The sequence below is a fragment of the Hibiscus syriacus genome, unplaced genomic scaffold (genome assembly GCF_006381635.1).
Source record: "Hibiscus syriacus cultivar Baekdansim isolate YM2019G1 unplaced genomic scaffold, ASM638163v2 tig00110450_pilon, whole genome shotgun sequence".
Classification (NCBI taxonomy): Eukaryota; Viridiplantae; Streptophyta; class Magnoliopsida; order Malvales; family Malvaceae; genus Hibiscus; species Hibiscus syriacus.
In genome coordinates, this window is record NW_024062743.1 from 7,317,586 (window position 1) to 7,338,688 (window position 21,103).

Genomic DNA, 21,103 nt, shown 5'->3' on the forward strand with positions numbered 1-21,103 from the left:
TGATTTTGATCATGGATTTTTTGGTTGGTTAATTAGCATTCCTTTATAATCAATGAATTTCGATTTTTGAATATAATTTACTAACATCTATTTATTTTTAGGGTAAAGTACAAAATGGTCCCCTAACTATAAGATAATGTCTTATTAAGTCTATTGATTATTAAAAGTTACAAAATGATCTCTTGACTATAGGGAGTTTCTTTGTGAATTTCCTTGACTAATAAAAGTTACAAAATGTTCTAAACTTATCTTTTTCGTTAAAATTGTGACAGTAGTATGAGTTCTATGTTTACATATTGATTATTGATTGAGATATAATAAAATTTTATCTCATTATTTTAAATTACTATCATATATCAGTCATCATGTTAATGTTCAATTCAGACGATGTTATATTTTTAAAGGAAAATGATGGGTTTGGAACATAATAAATAGTAGAGTGATCATTTTATAACTTTTAGTTGAGTGTATTTTATAACTTTTAATAGTCGATGGATTTAACAAATCAACTCCCTATAGTCGGAGATCATTTTATAATTTTTAATAGTCAATAAACTTAATAAAGTAATATCTTATAGTTAGGGGACTATTTTGTGGATTTTACTCTTATTTTTAAAAGTTTTAATAATATTTTTAAATACTTTAAAAATAATTTAATCAATCCAAAAATATTTGAGATATAAAATAATTTAGGACATACGTTTTTTTAGTTTAAAGATTTGTATATATATTTTGATAAAATATTAATAACAATTCTATAAAATAAATTAAAAATTAAATATATAAATCAAGATATTAATTAAAATATGTTAAAATTATTTTGTTCAAACTCAAAAAAAAAATTATTACATTGAGTTGTCATTTTAGAACTTTTGTGTGTAACATTAAAAAAATGTTTAAATATGTCCAAAAAAATAACGAGAAAAGAATACAAATGATTTCTATGTTGTTTTGTTGAATCATTTAATTATTAAAAGTTATAAAAGGGCGTCGTTTTATTGAATTCTTCTATTATAAAAGTTACAAAATGGTCATTTAGCTATTTATATGTTCTAAACTTGTCATTTTTAGTTAAAAAATTGATGACCTTCTAGGTTGGATGTTAACATACTGATTGAGATATGATAGCCGTTTAAGATTATGAGATCATATTTTACCATAACCCAATCAGCGGGTTAACATCCAACTCAGACTACCGTCAAATTTTTAACAGAAAATGATGAGCTTGAAGTAGATGAATATGTGGGTGACTATTTTAAAACTTTTAATAGTTAGGAGACTCAACAAAGTAATGCTCTATAATTGATGAATCAATTTATAACTATTAATAATCAGTGGACTCCACAAAACAATGCTCGTACTTTACCCAAAAATAATTTGAGAGAAAATTGAGAACATTAAAAATGATTTTAATCAACTAAAATATCAAATATAGGTGTTTTAAAATTGAGGATAAATTATACGTTTAATACTTAAACTATTATTTTTATTATATTTAGTACTATTTTTTTAAAATCATACCAAAACATGTATATATTACATAAATATTAAGAAATAAAGTTTACACTGAGATTGAGTATATATATATATATATATATTGTCTTCTTAAAATCAAGAAATTATATTGGCTCAATGGTTTTGCTTCTGTTCTACTACCCATGAAGCCCAAGTTTGAACCTTTTTCCTCGATTTCAATGTTGTTTGTTGTCTTTCTCTTTGATTGACGAAAAATAAATATATTGAATTAAATTTTAAAATCTTCCTAAACGTGTATATATTGTATAAAATATTAAGAATTAAACACTAAGATTTAGTATATATATTATATGTTGTCTACTTAAAACCAGGTAATTATCTTAGCTCAATTTTTACTACCATAAAGCCCAAGTTTGAATCCCTTTTCCTTGATTTCAATGTTGTTTGTTTGTTTGTTTGTTTGTTTCTAATTGGCGAAAAATAAATATATTAAATTAAAATAAATTTAATCCTCTATTGGAATGACGATAGTTGCCACCAGTGACACATAACACTATCTCATTCGATGGTCAAATTTATTTTAATTTATTAAAATTCAAACCAAATTGATAGAATACGCAAGTATTAATGAATAAATGTGTAATTATACCAACTCTTTCAATAGCCAGACCATCTTAATAGTTAAATGTTAACAAGTGGCTTGATTGAAAAAATTAAAAGATTAATCGATAAAATGAAAAGAGCAGTAGTTAAATGATCATAGATATAGTTTACCTTAAAAACACTCATTTTTTCCCACACACATTGGATTTCTCATCAACTAAGGCATAAATATAAAATAAGTACCCAAACTATAGTGCTTTTTACGAATGTGCCTAGACTATTTTTTGAATGATCCCAATGCCTAACATTATTGTAATACCCCAAATACCGGGTAGGTGATCATAGTGAAAGAATTTAAAATTTGGTGGGTTAAATTGAATAAATGGAAAAGTATAAGGAATGATTTAGGAAATTGTGTTTGAGACTTATTAGTAAAAATGGAAGAGTGGAGGGGCAATTTGGTCATTAAGATGGAATTAATTTAATATTCATTTAAATTGGGTTATTTAATAAAAGTGAATATGAGAAATAAGATGATAAGTTCTGAAATTTGTTCTCTCTTCTTCTTCACATTCCGTGCCCCCCAATAGCAAAGGTAAGGTTTCATTTAGTTTTTCCTTTTGTTTTTGGGTTGGTTTTCAACCTTAAGTGAAGTATAAGCTTAAGGAAAGTTCAAGGAGGATTAAAACTAAGAGATTAAGGATTTATTTGAGATTTAAGAAAATGAGTTTTTAAATGATTTGATGAAATATGGTATGATATTGAAGTTTAAAAGTATATTTGACTTGCCAAAGAGGTAATTAAGAGATTTGGAGCCTTAGAAGTGGTTAAAAACATGTTTGAAATTTGGGTGTGATTTTTAGTTTTAAGGGTTCTTGAGAGTTATTGGATATTATAGGGATATTTATGGATGTATGTTAGTTAGATTAAGTGATGATGTGTTTACTGGTATAGTTGGGGAAAAAAGTAAGAGATTTAGGCAGAAATTTGGTAAAAATCGAAGTGAAGTAAGAAAAATCTGGGTAAGGGTATCGATACTAGAAGAACAATACCGATACTATATGGTTAAATTTGAGGAAAAATGATGAACAAGATGAACAATATCGATCTGATGCAAGTAGTATCAGTATTGAAGTAGGGTATCGATACCAAGAGGAACGTATCGATACTATTATTGAGAAATGGATTCCAGAATGCAAAAATGATATCGATACTAAAGGGAGTATCAGTACCATAGTATGGAAGTATCAATACCATAAGAGGGGTATCGATACTATTTAGCCTGGAATTTTATGTTAGGATGAACTATAATAGAATTCAAGAATAATAGTACTTTTGAGTATTATTATTTTGTATAAATGTTAGAAAGTATACTAACATTTGTATTGTATGTGTGTGAATATGGATGATTGTGCAGATCGTAATCAAGCAAGAAAAAGGGCAAGGATAAAGTTGTCGAATAGTCGGGCATCTGTAAGTCATAATAATAAGGCATACCAGGTGAGTGCATTTATTGTACTTATATGAGATGAGGATGACTCGCGATGAGTTAACCTCGAATGTTTGATAAAAATATGTTTTACAATATTTCGATATGTTTTCATAATGTTTATGAAAATGATATTAAGAATAAATTTTAGAGTATGAACTGCTCTAAAATGAATAGATGAACGTTTATATTGTTTAATTTTTGAAGTTGATTGAATAACCCATTGTATGTGCATTGAGAGTCGTAGGTGCATTGAGAGTCGTAGGTGCATTTCGACATAAATTATATATAAAAATTATCGATTGATTTTGTGTAATGCATAAGGGTGCATTTTCGTATCAGTACTATTTGCACTTTCGACACTAGATGTGCAATCATGGTATTCATAATGAGTTTATGAATTACCATTTTGATATACAATTATGTATAAAAGTTATTGATCGATTTTGTTTAATGCATAATGGTGCATTTTTGTATCAGTACTATGTGTACTTTCGGTACTATGTGTGCATCCATGGAATTCATATTGAGTTTGTGAATTTCTATTTCTGTACTTCGGTGAAATGCATGTACCTTGCATTGTCATTTGACATACATTGGGCAAAATAAAGGATAAATTGGAAAAATATTGAATGGCAGGTATGTTGGGCATACTAAATATAGTTATCCGGTCATGTGAATGAAGCTTGGTTTTCCAAGCCAATTTATATTTTAATATGATTTATACGAGTTTCTTTTGTATTTTGATATTTTATGATTTGCTTATATTTAAGCACAATTCATTTTGTATTATTATGTTTCACTAAGTAAATATTTAGCATGTGTTGATTTCACATGTAGGAAATAGAAAGGACTAGCCGAGTAAGGAGTGCTGTGGTCGTCATCAATCAAAGGTTGCCTCATCAGAAACTATAGGACAATTATGTCTACTTTTGATAATTAGATGACATGTATTGGATTTTATGAAAATGCTCTAGATTGTATTTGACGTATGATTTTTGAAATACGTTATAACTTTAAGATTATTTTAACTATTGAAAATTGACAAATGTTTTTTTATTATTATATTAAAATGTTTTACTTTTAGAAACAAAATTTTATGGGTTTAAAAATAAGGAAATGTTTTAAAAGTCATGTGACACTTGTGACTTGTGTACGGAAACATATACGATAAATGAGTGTTATATTTTTTGGTATCAGAGCTACAAGTTTAGCCGATTCTCGGCCGAAATCGAGTGTATTTTACTTGAAAAAGGGTTTACATGCCACTAAGATGTCAATGTTACTGATATGGTATAGTTAGTATATGATTGATGTCACTCCTTACTAACTTGAGTGTTATTATTATTTATGTTCTACTAGATGTCAGAATCTACAAATTCATTAAGAGCGACTGATCAAGAAGATAGAGAAGGGTCGAGTAATGAGAAATATGAAGCTAATAGTGAGCATTCGATCCCGTCCGAAAATGCTAGTGCATCGACACATCAGAGTATGCCCGTGCTAGAGTTTAGAGCTTTTATGCAATCTCTCGATGCCATTTTAACTCGGTTTCAACCTCCTCCCCCTCCCCTGCTCTTCCAGCACCGCAGATGTTGATCCCAAAAGAGTTGAAAAGTTTGGGATCTCCTGAGTTTCGGGGAGAAGAGTATAAAGGTCCTATAGATGATGATCTATGGTTAAATGACATTAAGTTGATGCTGGAGAGTCTTCACTACTTGGATTCTGAAAAACTGGGCGGAGCTGTATCTTTACTACGGGGATCAACTCGAGTGTGGTGGACCAATACTACGATGCATGCACCACTGGAGCAAGTGACATGACAGTTCTTCCAGAAGGAGTTTAAAAACAAGTACATAGGTGAACAACTTAGGCAGACGATGCTACTGAAGTTTCTTAATCTAAAATAAGGTGATCGAGCAGTGCATGAGTACAAGGATGAGTACAATAAGCTGAGTCGTTTTACTACTGAGTTAGTTCCCAATGACAAAGCTCTACGTGATTGGTTCATCGAGGGTTTGAGGCCAAAGTTGAAAGAGATGATGTTGACTTTAAACTTGCCTAACCTACAAGAAGTTATAAACCGAGCTAAGGCTATTGAAAGAGCTCAAGAGGAGACTCTAACAGCGGAGTAAGATATGTAGACGGGAAAAAAAGTTGGAACGTCTTCAACTTCCCATCATGCTAAGATAGGCAAGGGTTCGAGTTCCCGATATAATAATAGAGATGAATCTGCTGCAACTTCACAGAAAAATAAGCAATCACAATCTTTTGCTGTTAACTCGGGTAGAGCATATAGAGAAAGAACCACTCTATGTCAGACTTATGGCAAATTTCACTGTGGAGTATATAGATTTCTCAGTGGAGCTTGTTTCCAGTGTGGTGAAACTAGTCACTATGCTCGAAATTGTCCCAAGAAATCCAAGGATAATTCAGTGCAAACTGAGAGATCAGTAGCAGCCTCGAATAGAAGCAGAGGAAGAGGTAGATCCAGAGGAAAATTTGAGACAATGTCGTAACCCGAGACTCATGGAGTAGCTAGAATTTATAACATTAATACTAATGAAAATCGGGATAACCTAGATATTTTAACAGGTACCTTCCATCTTTTCGATGAGCCTGTATTTGTTTTGGTAGCTGGGCATGAAAAGAGTTATATCAAAGTTTGTTGCAAGATGCCTGTCATGTCAGCAAGTGAAAGATGAACATCAAGTGCCTTCTGGATTGCTACAACTGATATCCATTCCCAAGTGGAAGTGGGAACAAGTTACAATGGATTTTATTTCAGGGCTACCTTTGTCATCCAGTAAAAAAGACTTAATATGGGTAATTGTAGATAGATTGACCAAGACAACTCACTTCATTCCAGTTCGGGTAGATTACTCTATGGATAAATATACGACGTTGTATATAAAAGAGGTAGTTCAGCTGAATGGAGTACCTATATCGATAGTTTCCGATCGATAACCAAGGTTTACTTTAAGATTATAGAAGTCTTTACACGAGGCATTGGGTACTTGATTGAATTTCAACACAACTTTTTATCCTTAGGCAGATGGTCAGTCAGAGCAAACTATTCAGATATTAGAGGATATGCTAATAGCATGCGTGATTGAATTCAAAGGATCATGGGAAAGATATTTACCTTCAGCGAAATTTGCTTATAATAATAATTACAAATCGAGTATTAAGATGGCTCTGTATGAAGCCTTGTATGGAGGAAGTGCCGAACACCATTAAATTGATTTGAGCTTAAAGATCAAGATTTAGTTGGCCCGAATTTAATGAAAGAAATGGAGGATAAAGTGAAAGTTGTCAAAGATAATCTTAAGATAGCTTCCGATCGACAAAAGTCTTATGCTGATTTAAAGAGAAAAGAAATTGAATATTGCATGGGAGATAAGGTATTATGAAAGTATCACATTGGAAGAAAGTATTGCGACTTGGGCGCAAAGGAAAGATGAGTCCGATATTTATTGGACCTTTTAAAATTCTAGAAAGGGTTGAACCAGTAGCTTATCAGCTAGCTTTGACTCCCGATATGGATAAGATCCACAATATTTTTCATGTGTATATGCTCAGGAAGTACCGATCAGATCCATCACATATCATCACACCAGAGGAAATGGAGATCCAACAAGATTTAACTTATGAGGAAGAACCAAAGCAGATCTTGGCACGAGAAAACAAAGAATTGCGTAACAAGAAAATTCCTCTAGTTAAAGTACTTTGGAAAAATCATAAAGTTAAGAAGGCTACTTGGGAAAGAGAGGAGGACATGAGGATGCAGTTTTCCACACCTCTTCGCATCAGGTACGTCTTAAAATTCGAGGATGAATTTTCTTAAGGGGGAGAATTGTAATACCCCATATATCGGGTAGGTGATCATAGTGAAATAATTTAAAATTTGTTGGGTTAAATTGAATAAATGAAAAAGTATAAGGAATGATTTAGGAAATTGTGTTTGAGACTTATCAGTAAAAATGAAAGAGTAAAGGGGCAATTTGGTCATTTCGATAGAATGAATTTAATATTCATTTAAATTGGGTTATTTAATAAAAGTGAATAGGAAAAATATGAGGATAAGTTCTGAAAGTGGTTCTCTTCTTCTTCTTCTTGTTCTTCTTCTTCATGTCCTGTGCTTCCCAATAGCAAAGGTAAGGTTTCATCTAGTTAGTTTCTCCTTTCATTTTTGGGTTGTTTTTGAAACCTTAAGTGATGTATAAGCTTAAGGAAAGTTCAAGGAGGATTAAAACTAAGAGACTAATGATTTATTTAAGATTTAAGAAAATGAGTTTTTAAATGATTTGATGAAATATGGTCTGATATTGAAGTTTAAAGGTATATTTGACTTGCCAAAGAGGTAAATAAGAGTTTTGGAGCCTTAGAAGTGGTTAAAAACATGTTTGAAAATTTGGTGTGTTTTTTAGTTTTAAGGGTTCTTGAGAGTTTTCGGATATTATAGGGAGATTTATGGATGTATGCTAGTTAGATTAAGCGATGATGAGTTTACTGGTATAGTTGGGAATAAAAGTAAGAGATTTAGGCATAAATTTGGTAAAAATCGAAGTGAAGTAAGAAAAATATAGGTAAGGGTATCGGTACTGGAAGAATACTACCGATACTATAGGGTTAAATTTGAGGAAAGAGGATGAACATGATTAACAATAACGATACTGATGCAAGTAGTATCGGTACTGAAGTGGGGTATCAATACCAAGAGGAAGGTATCGATACTATTATTGAGAAATGGATTCCAGAGTGCAAAAATGGTATCTATACTGAAGGGAGTATCGGTACCATAATATGGAAGTATCGATACCATAAGAGGGGTATCGATACTATTTAGCTTGGAATTTTAAGTTAGGATGAACTTAATAGAATTCAAGAATAATATTACTTTTGAGTATTATTATTTTGTATAAATGTTAGAAAGTATTCTAACATGTGTATTGTATATGTGTAAATATGGACGATTGTGTATATCATAATCAAGCACCTGAATCAAGCAAGAGAAAGGGCAAGGATAACGTTTCCGAATAGTCGGGCATCTATAAGGCATAATAGTGAGGCATACCAGGTGAGTGCATTTATTGTACTTATATGAGAAGAGGATGACTTATGATGAGTCAACCTCGAATGTTTGATAAAAGTATGTTTTACAGTATTTCAATATGTTTTCATAATGTTTATGGAAATGATATTAAAAATAAATTTTAGAGTATGAACTACTCTAAAATGAATAGATGAACGTTTATATTGTTTAATCTGTGAAGTTGATTGAATAGCCCATTGTATGTGCATTGAGATTCATAGGTGCATTTCGACATAAATTGTATATAAAAGGTATCGATTGATTTTGTGTAATGCATAAGGGTCATTTTCGTATCAGTACTATGTGTAATTTTTGCACTAGATGTGCAATCATGGTATTCATAATGAGTTTGATTCATCTGAAGGTATAACATTTATCCCTCTTAGTTAAGGGAATATCATAAAGTGACTTGATCCAAGATTTATGGTAAAAAGTATGACGTCTATCTCTTGATTTTGTACAATATCTCCGAAAGACATCTCCAGGGCATCAACTCACCCAGAGGATAGAGACTCATGCAGAGAGTGACATTTCTCACATAGTAACATCTTACACATATGATGAATTATCTTCGCAGAGGATACCATTTTAAGCGGAGGATAAGCGGAGTATGTCTGTATCTTAACACTTTATGTTTCTCAGGTGTGTACGTTTATTTTTATTTTAAGTAAAATTTTGGGATTGGTATACCTGTGGAGAATGGCCTCCGAAAACTATCGGTTATCTGATATCGAGAGCCCCAGGTAGGCCCCTCCGATTTCTATAGTTACCAAAGAACTTGATTATATCTAACATGAGTCATCAAGCTAGCTACAGTGCAAAGACAACACCTTAAGATAAGATCCTTGAAAGACCAACATGATCTGCCAGAGCGAAATTTAATGTTTGACTATTAAATCTACCTCTTCTGTCGACGTAAAAATAGCCATGATGACCCTACAAATCATACAAACAAACTAAAAGCCATTATAAATACCACTCATCATAATAGAGAGGGGAAAACATTTTTTACAATGAATACTCACCCTTTTTCTTTTTTCTCATGACCGACTTTGATATAATCCTATCTAGCATCCACCTTAAATATGTCTTACTTTCACCTTTGAAGTTGTGAAGGGCGAAAGTGGAGGGAGTTCTCTTTAAACACACCCTATATTATATCATATATGCATTATTTATTTTCATAAGCATAAATTGACATTTTAATCTAAGTTTAGATAATCATATTGTTTATCCGATTTATATTTATATTTATGATTATATTTAATATTATATATTACATGTTGAACTATTGTGATACATTTCAATTTATGATAGAAATCTTCATTCATACATTCAATATGTATATTTTCATATCATATAGTTTTCACAGTTCATTCTCATGTATAAGTTAGACATTGCATATAGTTTGTCAAACACACACACACACACACACACACACACATATATATATACACACACATTAGGCGTGCATGCATATATACATATATATTGGTATTTTATATATTATATGTTCTTATTAAGTTGTTTATTTGCTTGTGAACTGATAACTCTCCAAAAGAGTTATCTTTTATGATCTTTTTACCTAGGTTAAGGTTGAAATTTAGCATCATTGGGATCATATTAGAAACATTTTAAGTTTATTTTGTCATATTTTCCATCATTTGCATTACATGAATAATTAGTGAAACTTGGGCTATTTTTGTTTTTTTATGTTGAATATGCTAATGCTGTGACAATGCTATATGTTGTAGGTGATGTTAGGAAGTGATGTTGTGCCAAATTGCTATGAACCGAAAATAACTATTGAGTCATCAGTAGGTTATGGAAAATTATAAAAAGAGGACAACTGTTAGGGAACCTATCAAATGGCCAAAATATCTCGATATTTGTGGACTATTACTATTGGCTAAAGGATAAACTACTTCGGCCTATAAAAGGAGGATGCAATCACACTTTTCAAAATCTTTATTATTCATCAATTAATTTCTTCCACAAATTTATTCCAAGCTATGGTTGCCCAAACCATTCGTCAGGACGTGTAGCAGTAGTAGGGGGAGCACTGCCGTGTTGCAACAACGATCAAGTACAACATTATTTTAGTTTTCGCCCTTTTTTTTAAAAAGGGAAGTGATGGATATTAACTTAGAATATTTCTACATTTTAGATGTTGTTTGGTTTGAACTTAAGGTGTTCGATGAAATGCTTTTTTTATTTATGATTTTTGCTTATGTTTTGTTTTCTTATGTTGTAGCTTTTATAAGATAAGTTTGTAAATGGATTTATCTTTATGTATGTGACTTCGATAATGTTAGAAAATAATTTTATTGATTTCACATACTACTTTCTTGCAACATTGCTATTAAACATGTAAGTTAGTATATGACGAAGGATGGAAAACCCGATTGGCTCAACAATTTGCTGTGGTCCATAACTCTCAGTGGCGGCGAAGACCACATCCACTGTCACTCCCATTCTCCCACCATCTCCCCTAATGTCGTCTTCGAGCCAATTATTCAGCCTCTGGTTCTTGTGCCTCCTCCCGCTACAGCCTCGAGTCCTCAGTCCACTATGACTTCCCCTAAATCTAAATCCAGAGATCAAGTTGATAAAAATAATGATGATAATAGCAATGATAATGACCAAAACGCTAGCTCTTCCGACGGTTCTCCGGATGATATCTCTCGTAAGGTGCAACTTTTAACCGAGGTTTTTTAATTTTTTATCTATTTTTTACTGTTTTTCTTATTTCTTTCTTTCTAATTCCCATCTTCTTCGTGTCAGTTTTCAAAAAAGGTAGTAAATTTGTGGGAACTGTGGCAGAATGCGTCGCAGGGAATTCCTGAAGGTGCAAGAATCAGGTCTACAGTGTGGAAGGTGGTGTCTCTGTCTTTTCTATTTGGTTACTGAGAAATTTTTTTGTTGATATTCTTATATTTTTAGTCTCTGAATCGAATGAATCGTCAATTCCCATGCATTGAAAGTTGCATTGCTTTTCTTTTTGGATTAATGCTGAGGTAGGGTTATTTGGTTGCTTTGGCAGTTATTATTAGGGTATCCACCACCAAATCATATGCAGTGGTCGTATGAATTAGCTAAGAAAAGGTCCGAGTACAAACAGTTTAAAGAAGAGCTATTGATGAATCCTGTAAGTGTTTCCTTTTCCTTTGGCGTGTTAAAATAGTGTAATAGATGAATCCCTATAGGTCACAACTACAATTTAGTTATAAAACCGTGTAATTAAATCTTATATTTGATTTCATCACAGGCAAGTAAAATCAATAATGGTTACTGGAGAAATGTCTAAATGTTGACACAGATTTTTGAAATCTAACAATACGTACCTGTAGATGGAACTAAAGCGGAAAATAATTTTGCCTATTAACGAACACATACATTTTGAAATTTGAATTCATATACTTGGTCAGATTTTAGAAGTTCATGTCAACATTTAAACGATTTTTCATGAACACTGTTATCAGTAAAACTTGTTTACACCATACAAAGATTAAATTAACAATCCTATTCATTGAAAAAGACTAAAAACAATTCTCTAGTATGAGTAAAATTGATATTGGCATTGATGGAAAGCCGTCTATATGCTAAGATGGGCTTCTGAAATATGAAAATACAGACTTGTAGATTAACGTAAGCAGCAAATGGATTTCTTCTATTATAAAACAGTGGTTGTGTCAATTTTTGACTCATATGCTTTGTTAACTTTTAGAAGTTCATGTCATCATTTAGATGATTTTATATGAACATTGTTATAGATTTTGCTTGTTTATACCATACAAAGATTGAATTACACAATTTTATTGTACAGGGGCTAAATTTCACTTTTAACTATAGTTTGACTATAATACCAAGACTGTCTAGATACTTTAACCATATAGTGTATTAATAAATACATTATAATGATTTCATACACTATGGGAAAGTATGATATTATAAGTTCCTTTGTTTACTGGCATGGTAAAATTTTAACAACATTTTTAAGGTTATTTTGTGTGTTCGATCTCTTTCTCTGTTTCTGTGAGAGTTTTGGGGTTTTAAATGTTCTATGGCTAGTCAGACAGAAATGGCAAGGAAGTTGGAGAAGTCTGCGGTTCGTGACAATGATCATTCAGAATATGAAAGTAGTGGTCTACTTTCAAGATCACAGGTAAATCATGGAAAGTATCATTTAAGCCTTGGAGAAAGCATCATATGGAATCAATTCTTTCAGGTATATTGTTAGGCTTATTTGAAAATCAATTATTGGAACTGTACTACATATGTGGTGTTTTCTTTTATGTTAAATGCTTTAAATAAAGACTGTGAACGCTAAGTTGAGCTTCCTCCCATTAATTTAGTTCATTTATTTTTATTGGAGCCTGACTTCTAGTGCTTAGTTGACGTTAAGGATAGAAGAAAGAAAGAATAATAACAACTATATGGATAGAAGTGAAAAAACATTGAAGGGGTATTACACTTTGATGTAAAATCTACTTAATTATAATTAAAAGATTGAATAGTTTCTTGAACAATTGTGTTGCTGTTAGCATTAAAATATCTATCTCATTTATTATCTTTAGCTTTAATTTACTAAGAATAATCATATGTTTTATAATGTGTTATCTGATTATCTATGTTATTATTAGATCCTGATATTTGATATTTATAATTGTCAGTGTTAAATAGCATTATAGTAAGAAATCCAAGAAGTTGGACGAGGGGAAAACAATTCATGCTACACATACTAGTTTTTGGTTAATACTTAGTTGAGAGAACATGGACTGAGCATTACTAGTTTACAACTGTATTTGTATACCAGTTTATACATGAAAGTAGTGATGAAGAGTTCTGAATTTTCAATTATTAATTGAATCTGTCATTTATTTTATTCTCTAGTCCTTAAAGTTTTCCTGATTTAGCAAGCATTTAGGAAGAGGTTTTTCCCCCATTTGTTTGCTTAGTTTTCTTGCGATGTTAGTCATGTTGTTGATGAGCCGAATTTTTTTGAAATGTCCTCCTTTTAAGTTCTAGATAAAGATTAAGTGACTTTTTTTAGGGCTGGTGGTATTTCAAGGACTCAGAAATTATAGAACAGATTGACCAAGATGTGAAACACACTCATCCAGACATGAACTTCTTTTCCGGAAACTCGCAGCTTGCAAAGTCTAACCGGGTATGCATTTTATTTCTTGTGATTTTGTTGTTTAAAGCTTTGGACTCAAGTTTTGATATGAGAAACAAAGCCATTTCTGACTTATACCTTGCTCATTCAGGATGCATTGAAGGACATATTAATTGTATTTTCCAAGTTAAATCCAGGTATAAGATATGTTCAAGGGATGAATGAAATCTTGGCACCTCTATTTTATGTATTCAGAAATGATCCCGATGAAGAAATGGCGGTAAAGATCTCATTGTATTTCCTATCTAGTCTGTATTATTTGTTTTTATTGTTTTTCTTCACTTAAAACTTGTTGGTGCAACCAAAAAAGTGTTTTATGCTTCTGAAATTTCCATATTTTTCAGCTTTGAGATTTACATTTTTTTATCGTTTGGTGTTCTTGTCAAACCTATCTTTGCCCATTTCTATTTGCAACACTATTGCCACCAACTCCCACTTTTTTCTTGTCTCAAGCAACATGATGAAGAAAATTTTCATTTACTTAGTTAACACTCGCTTAAACTCTTTATTCTTCTTGAAACACCTATACTTAACACATATAGAGACATGGGTTTGAACTTAGGAGATATCACCCTACAAGGTGTATCCAAATACTACTTGATTTTTTTTAAAAACTTTAACACACCCATTTCAGATACATATTCGCACGTGACATGACATCATATTTGAGTCTTGAGTAACAAACTGATGCATACAAGCCAGAAATTTTTATATGCTCCAAAACTGATGCATACATTTCCGTATTGAACTCTTGTAGGCCGCTGCTGAAGCTGACTCATTCTTTTTTTTGTTGAGTTGCTGAGTGGATTCCGTGATCCTTTCTACAAGCAACTTGACAACATCAGTGTTGGAATTCATGCCATAATTACCCGATTGTCACAATTTTTGAAAGAACATGATCAAGAGCTTTGGCGTCATCTAGAGATCACAACTAAAGTAAGATATCATTGCAAAATCCAAACATCTTGATTGTTTAGATTTTATCTTTTCATACATTTCTTGTCATCTTTTGTATCTGGGTCATGCTTACCTATTACAAAACCTAGGGGGACAATTAAGCCAATTTGAACTGTAAAAGCTCGATAGCTCTACTTGAAACTCCAGACCTCAAAGTATGGCTTGAGCTTAATAAAGTTTCACATTTAAAGCTTGATTCAAAATAAAAATTAATTTGCTCAAATTTGTTCAATTAATCTTGTTTATCTAGTAAATGATAAGTTTAATATGATGATTTGACTTCAAACTCGGTTATTTATACTTAAGCTTGAGTTAGAATTTAGATTCTCAATATTCATCAGAATAGTATAATATTGAATTAGAAAAGCTTGGTTAGGCTTGCAAGCTATTTGAGCCTAGCATTAGGATACTTGAATTCAACTGGCTCAGTGGCTCGAGCTTTTGATTAGACTATGACTGAGCCATATTATGTTTTTTTCTTATAAGCCGAATTTGAATACCTTGTAAGTGAAAGTGTCTCACTTACCCTCGTAAGCCTCGACTCCTCTATAATTACAGTCCCCTTCCTCCCTTGTCATTTCTTGGCGTGGCAATTATTTCAGTCTAATGTTAACTGCTGTGAATAAATATCACAGGTCCACCCCCAATTTTATGCATTTAGGTGGATTACTTTGCTATTGACGCAAGAATTCAATTTTGCGCATAGCCTTCATATCTGGGACACACTTTTAAGTGATCCAGAAGGTCCTCCGGTATGATTGCAATTTTAATGCCCCCTCCCCCTTTTGCTTTAACCTTATTAGCTTGATAAATGGTTCTAGTCGTGTTTCAAATTTGATCAAATGTTATATGGCTTATTTCAATCCAAATTGTACCAAATTGTGCTATTGGATTATTCTTTTATCCGTTTATTTGGCGTTGAATTAAAGCTCCATTGATCAAATATGCATTATTACTGAAGCTCCATTGATTAAATACTTGCATTAATTCTTGCAATTTTAATGCCCCTCCCCCATTTTGCTCTAACCTTATTTGCAATTTGGATTGAAATCAGCTAGATAACATTTGATCAAATTTCAAACACGACTATAACCATTTATCATGCTAATAAGGTTAGAGAAAAAGGGAATGAGGGGCATTAAAATTGCAAGAATTAATGCAACTATCATATGGATTTGAAGTAGGATGTTATTATAAACAAATTAATGCAAGTATTGTTAGCAAGATTGAAAAATGTGAATTCGTGCCGTGATAATGTATATAATTTATATGGGAAGTTTTACTAATTAAATGTGTAAAATTTATTTTTACATATGCTTCAACGAATGCATATGTAAAATTGGTCATTTTAGTACTCTTTGATAGTTATATATTTCACTTTAAATAAGTATAAATTATATACTTATTTCATATTTTTTACTTAGGTTGGTGATGGGAAGGAAGAATACACGGATGATGACATTGATGATATTCGCAAAGAATGGGTATTTTATGTGGCAAACTTTATTATGCCGTGATATTTTGTATCGACATATGATTACAATATTTTTGATAACTTAATGTTAATATATTGTATGCAAATGAATTTCTTATATATAATATGATATATATATTTAGTATTACGAGGCATTAATGTGATTTAGTTTGATTATTTGTCAATCTACAATATATATATATATATATATATATATATATATATATAATTTACAATATACAATCACGACACACGAATGAGTGTCATCTTTTTTAATGGCGTGTATTTCAATGACACGCAATGTAAGTCGTAAATGTAAGTCATAAATTTATGTCACACAAATGTGTCATCTTCATTTATAACGGGGGCTTTATTGACGCGTAATGCGAGTAATAAATGCACGTCATAGATTTATGACACACAATTGCGTGTCATCTGAGATTTATGACGGTAACTTTAATGACGTGCATTTATGTGTCATCTGCACCTATAGATAACGCACAATGCGTGTCATTAAAGTCATTTTTTCTAGTAGTGATAACCACCTTATTACGCCAAATGGGATTTTCCTCGAGGAATTTTTCAATTGCCAAAATCTTCTGTGGTATTCCTTTGATCATATCAAGCCGATCAACGCCTAACATTACCAGACCATCATTGAAATTAACCATAAGTTGAAAAATCAAAGAAAAGATTTGAAAATGCCTAATGAATTCCTACCTTTCGGACAGCAAACCTCTCTTTCAGGTCTTTAATGTGATATTGTACTTCAGGGAGTTCAAGAGCTTTCATGAATCGATCAGAATCAATCCCTATTGGAAACTGTAATTTCAAGACAACAGAAAAAGGTAAATGTGATAAGGGATAAAATGCAAAAGAACAAATTGAAGATTCTTAGTTAATAAAAGAAGAAAGAGACATACTGTAGGTACACGAGTTAGCTTTCCTTGATCCTCAACTCGTTCAGGTGTGCCCTCCAGCCGGAGAATACGAGTACAAGCACTAACAAAATGCCTTCAATAGTCATATGTATGGAATCTGGAAGGTCATTAAACACACAGTTAAAACAGTAATGACCTTGAAAACTTCAGCAGAGTCCATTGAAACGGACATTGCAGTTCAAAAGAAGAATGACTCGAGAAATTTACCAGTACATAAAACTAGGTGAATTCAGGTATCCAACCAAGAAATCAACCTGTACATAATTGAATTTGCTTTCCAATAAAACAATGTCAAAAGAAAAATGATCTTACCCTATTAAATCAGCAGCAAGAATGGACCTCAGCAGCAAGAATGGACCTCAGCAGCTCCAACCGAGATGGCAGTGTCCTACGGATTTCGGAAGATGGAAACCGAGTATGCAGAAACCAACCGACTTTCACTGTTCTGTTTCGTTCTTTTAGATACTTGGGAAGAAACATGAGGTGGTAATCATGGCACCAAACCACATCCCCTTCCTCGTAATGTTGTTGAACCACATCGACAAACAACTGATTAGCTTTCTTATAAGCATCGAACTGAGATTGAAAAGTTCGAGTTGTCGCATGACGGTCTTCTTGCGGAAGTCCAAGTTAGTGAAACAGTGGCCAGAGTATGTTGTTACAATATCCATTATAATAATGCTAAGCAGTTTCTTCTTCAAGAAATACCGGTATGCACCTCTGCATTCATTATAGCACAAAGTTGAGCATATAAACCTGCTAATTTTTCAAGATTAGTATCTTTTAACAAAGAATAATAGACCTGTTCAGCTAGAGCTTGAGTTAATGACTTTTTTCCCTATTTCATCAAGGACATTTAACCCTGCCCAACCAATCCACGTGTTCTCGAATTCCTTCATACCTTCGTAAGAAAATTAAAATAAAACGATAAGAAGAGCGAAAAGCGAAAAGCGAAAAGCGAAAAGCGAAAAGCGAAAAGCGAAAAGCGAAAAGCGAAAAGCGAAAAGCGAAAAGCGAAAAGCGAAAAGCGAAAAGCGAAAAGCGAAAAGCGAAAAGCGAAAAGCGAAAAGCGAAAAGCGAAAAGCGAAAAGCGAAAAGCGAAAAGCGAAAAGCGAATTTGAAGTGATGAGTTTACCAAGAAGTGCACTGACTAGACATCCTACGCTAATATCAAGTTTCCAATTGCAGAAACTGCCAGCTTATTAGAAACCACCAAGTCACCAACAGGCGTTGCTTGGAAGCCTGAGGATCTTTACGTTCACATCCATCGTAATAAGCCGTTGCTTTAGAAGTGGGTTCTGAAGAGTCTTCATCGTTGAACACACCAGATTAAGTCCCAGAATCAGATTGCTCTAATGAGACTTGGGTTGATGATGGTAACTCATCATTAAAAGGCTTGGAGAATTTCCTTAACTCCCTTTCTCTAAGAAGTCTTTCCAATCTTGTTCTTGGTCTGCCTGGGATATTACTCTTATATTTGCTCCCTGGCATGCCGTCAGTTTGTAACAAAGCCTACGCGAATCAAGAAAACCAATAAGAAATCAAATAAAGTAAAGAAAAGAGTTGTTTAGAATTACCAGATTGCTCTTGTTATGCAAAATGCACATCTCTTGGGATACAATCGCCATTGATTTCGGAATGACAAGATCGCTTGCTCGACGATAGAATGCGGTTTTTTTGGGGGGAAGCTTAACTGCCGTGGACTAAAATGCAATAGGAATTAAAGAATGCAATATATATCGCCATATGCAAAGAATCATATACATAGAGATTCGTCTTCACAGAGTTAGTTATCCATAACCGTTTCTGCCATTGAAATTGGCCAACGGCAAGTCGGCAACAGCCCTTCTCTCTCCTTTTAGGCCATGCAGCAGCCACCAGTTTTTTTTAATTATTATTATTTTGAAAAATTATAGACGTATAAATTACTAAAATTAATTAATTCTTATCAGTATTGTTTGTTATTAGTGTTTGGTATTAGTATTATTACTTTAAAACTTATGTTGTGTTTTTGTTAAGTAGAATATTACTTTGCATGTAACTACTTCTCTTCTCCATCAATATCTCAAGAAGAATTAATAAATGTGCATCATAATCATTCTTGGTATAAGAGTACATAAGAATGTCAGACCATCACTGATAAGTTTAACATATTTGACTAGCCATAGAGGGGTCCATTCAGGGCCTACACCAACTACACACCCCATGCCATTCACTATGATCATCCTCCAAGTTGGGGATTCTGGCATTTTGAAATCCCCTCGTTATATGAGGCCGAACTACCGGAAGATCATCACTAACTACTGTCAACACCATCAACTCGCATTTGATGCTAAACCGCCAGTGCAAAACATATTGTTAGAGCAAATTGTTGGAAATGAAACACTCACACAAACAACTTTTATTGAAACTCAAACAAATATTACAAGAGCACTCTCACTCAAAAACAAGAACTACAACTCACTCTTATAAGACTTTGCTTCTTCACTCACTTAGAAGCTCTTAATTTTTCTTGTTGCTTAAACTAAAACGGGGAGGGGTATTTATACTACTCAAGAACAATCCTACACCACACAAATAAAATAATTTAAACCATTAAAGTCTACAAATACCTAACTCTCACCTAACTAAATTGATGTAAGGAATGACATCTTCATCTAATTGATGTAAACAATGACATCAATTTAGTTTGGGTTTGGGTTTAGGCTCCCATAATGGATCAAGTTTATAATTCCAACACCCCCTTAAACTTGATCTTGTGATTCCTAGTAAGTTCTTTAATCTTATGAAGTCTTCTCTTGTCAGTGGCTTGGTAAAAATATCGGCAACTTGATCTTTTGACTTCACATATTCAACTTTCACATCGTTTCTTGCAACACACTCCCTTATATAGTGGTAGCGAATATAGATGTGCTTGCTTTGATCATGGAATACTGGATTCTTTGCTAAGACAATGACTGACTTGTTGTCGACAAAAACCTTGGTAGGCTCTTCTTGTATCAAACCTATCTCCTTAAATATATTTCTAAGCCAAATTGCATGACAAACACATGAGGTTGCAGCAACATATTCCGCTTCACAAGTGGACAATGTGACAATCGGTTGTTTCTTTGACATCCATGTGAAAGCAGTATCTCCCATGAAAAATACGAATCCAGTAGTGCTCCTTCGATTATTTATGTCTCCAGCCCAATCACTGTCGCTATATCCAACAAGCTTGTAATCATTAGAAATTGAATAGAACAAGCCAAAGTCAATTGTACCTTTCAGATAGCGAAGAATTCTCTTTGCGTCTTTAAAATGGGTGGTTGTTGGAGATTCCATATAACGACTATCCAATCCAACTACATGAAGAATATCAGGCCTCGTGGAAGTTAGATAGCGTAGACTTCCCACCAAACTTTTGAAGAATGTTGGATCTATACTTTCGCCTTCTTCATGTTTGGACATCTTGATCCCGTATTCTGTCGGTGTGCTTAACTTCAATGCCAAGGTAGTACGCCATGAGCCCTTGTCTCTCATCTCGAATTCCTTCATCATCACATCCCTGAATTCATTAAACATGCTTGGGTTACTTCTGGTGAAGATCAAATCATCCACGTAGAGGCACACGATCAAAATATCTTCATCTTTGATCTTGATATATAAAGCGTTCTCGTAGGGACATTTGTTGAAGCCATTCTCTTGGAAGTACTTGTCGATTCGGCTATTCCATGCCCTTGGTTCTTGTTTTAGCCCTTAAAGAGCCTTCTTCAACTTCAATACCTTGTCTTCGTGCCCTTTGACTTCGTAGCCTGATGGTTACTGAATGTAGACTTCCTCTTCAAGAACTCCATTTAGAAAAGCAGACTTTACATCCATCTTCTGTATCTTCCACTTGTTTTGAGCT

At 32.9% G+C, this 21,103-nt stretch overlaps 2 pseudogenes; one reads left to right on the forward strand and one right to left on the reverse strand.

The window, feature by feature from the left end:
- The first annotated feature begins 11,045 nt into the window (after window positions 1-11,045).
- On the forward strand, window positions 11,046-15,572 carry LOC120126191 (annotated as a pseudogene).
- A 1,317-nt stretch (window positions 15,573-16,889) lies between these two features.
- LOC120126192 lies at window positions 16,890-18,842 on the reverse strand (annotated as a pseudogene).
- Between the last annotated feature and the right edge of the window lie 2,261 nt (window positions 18,843-21,103).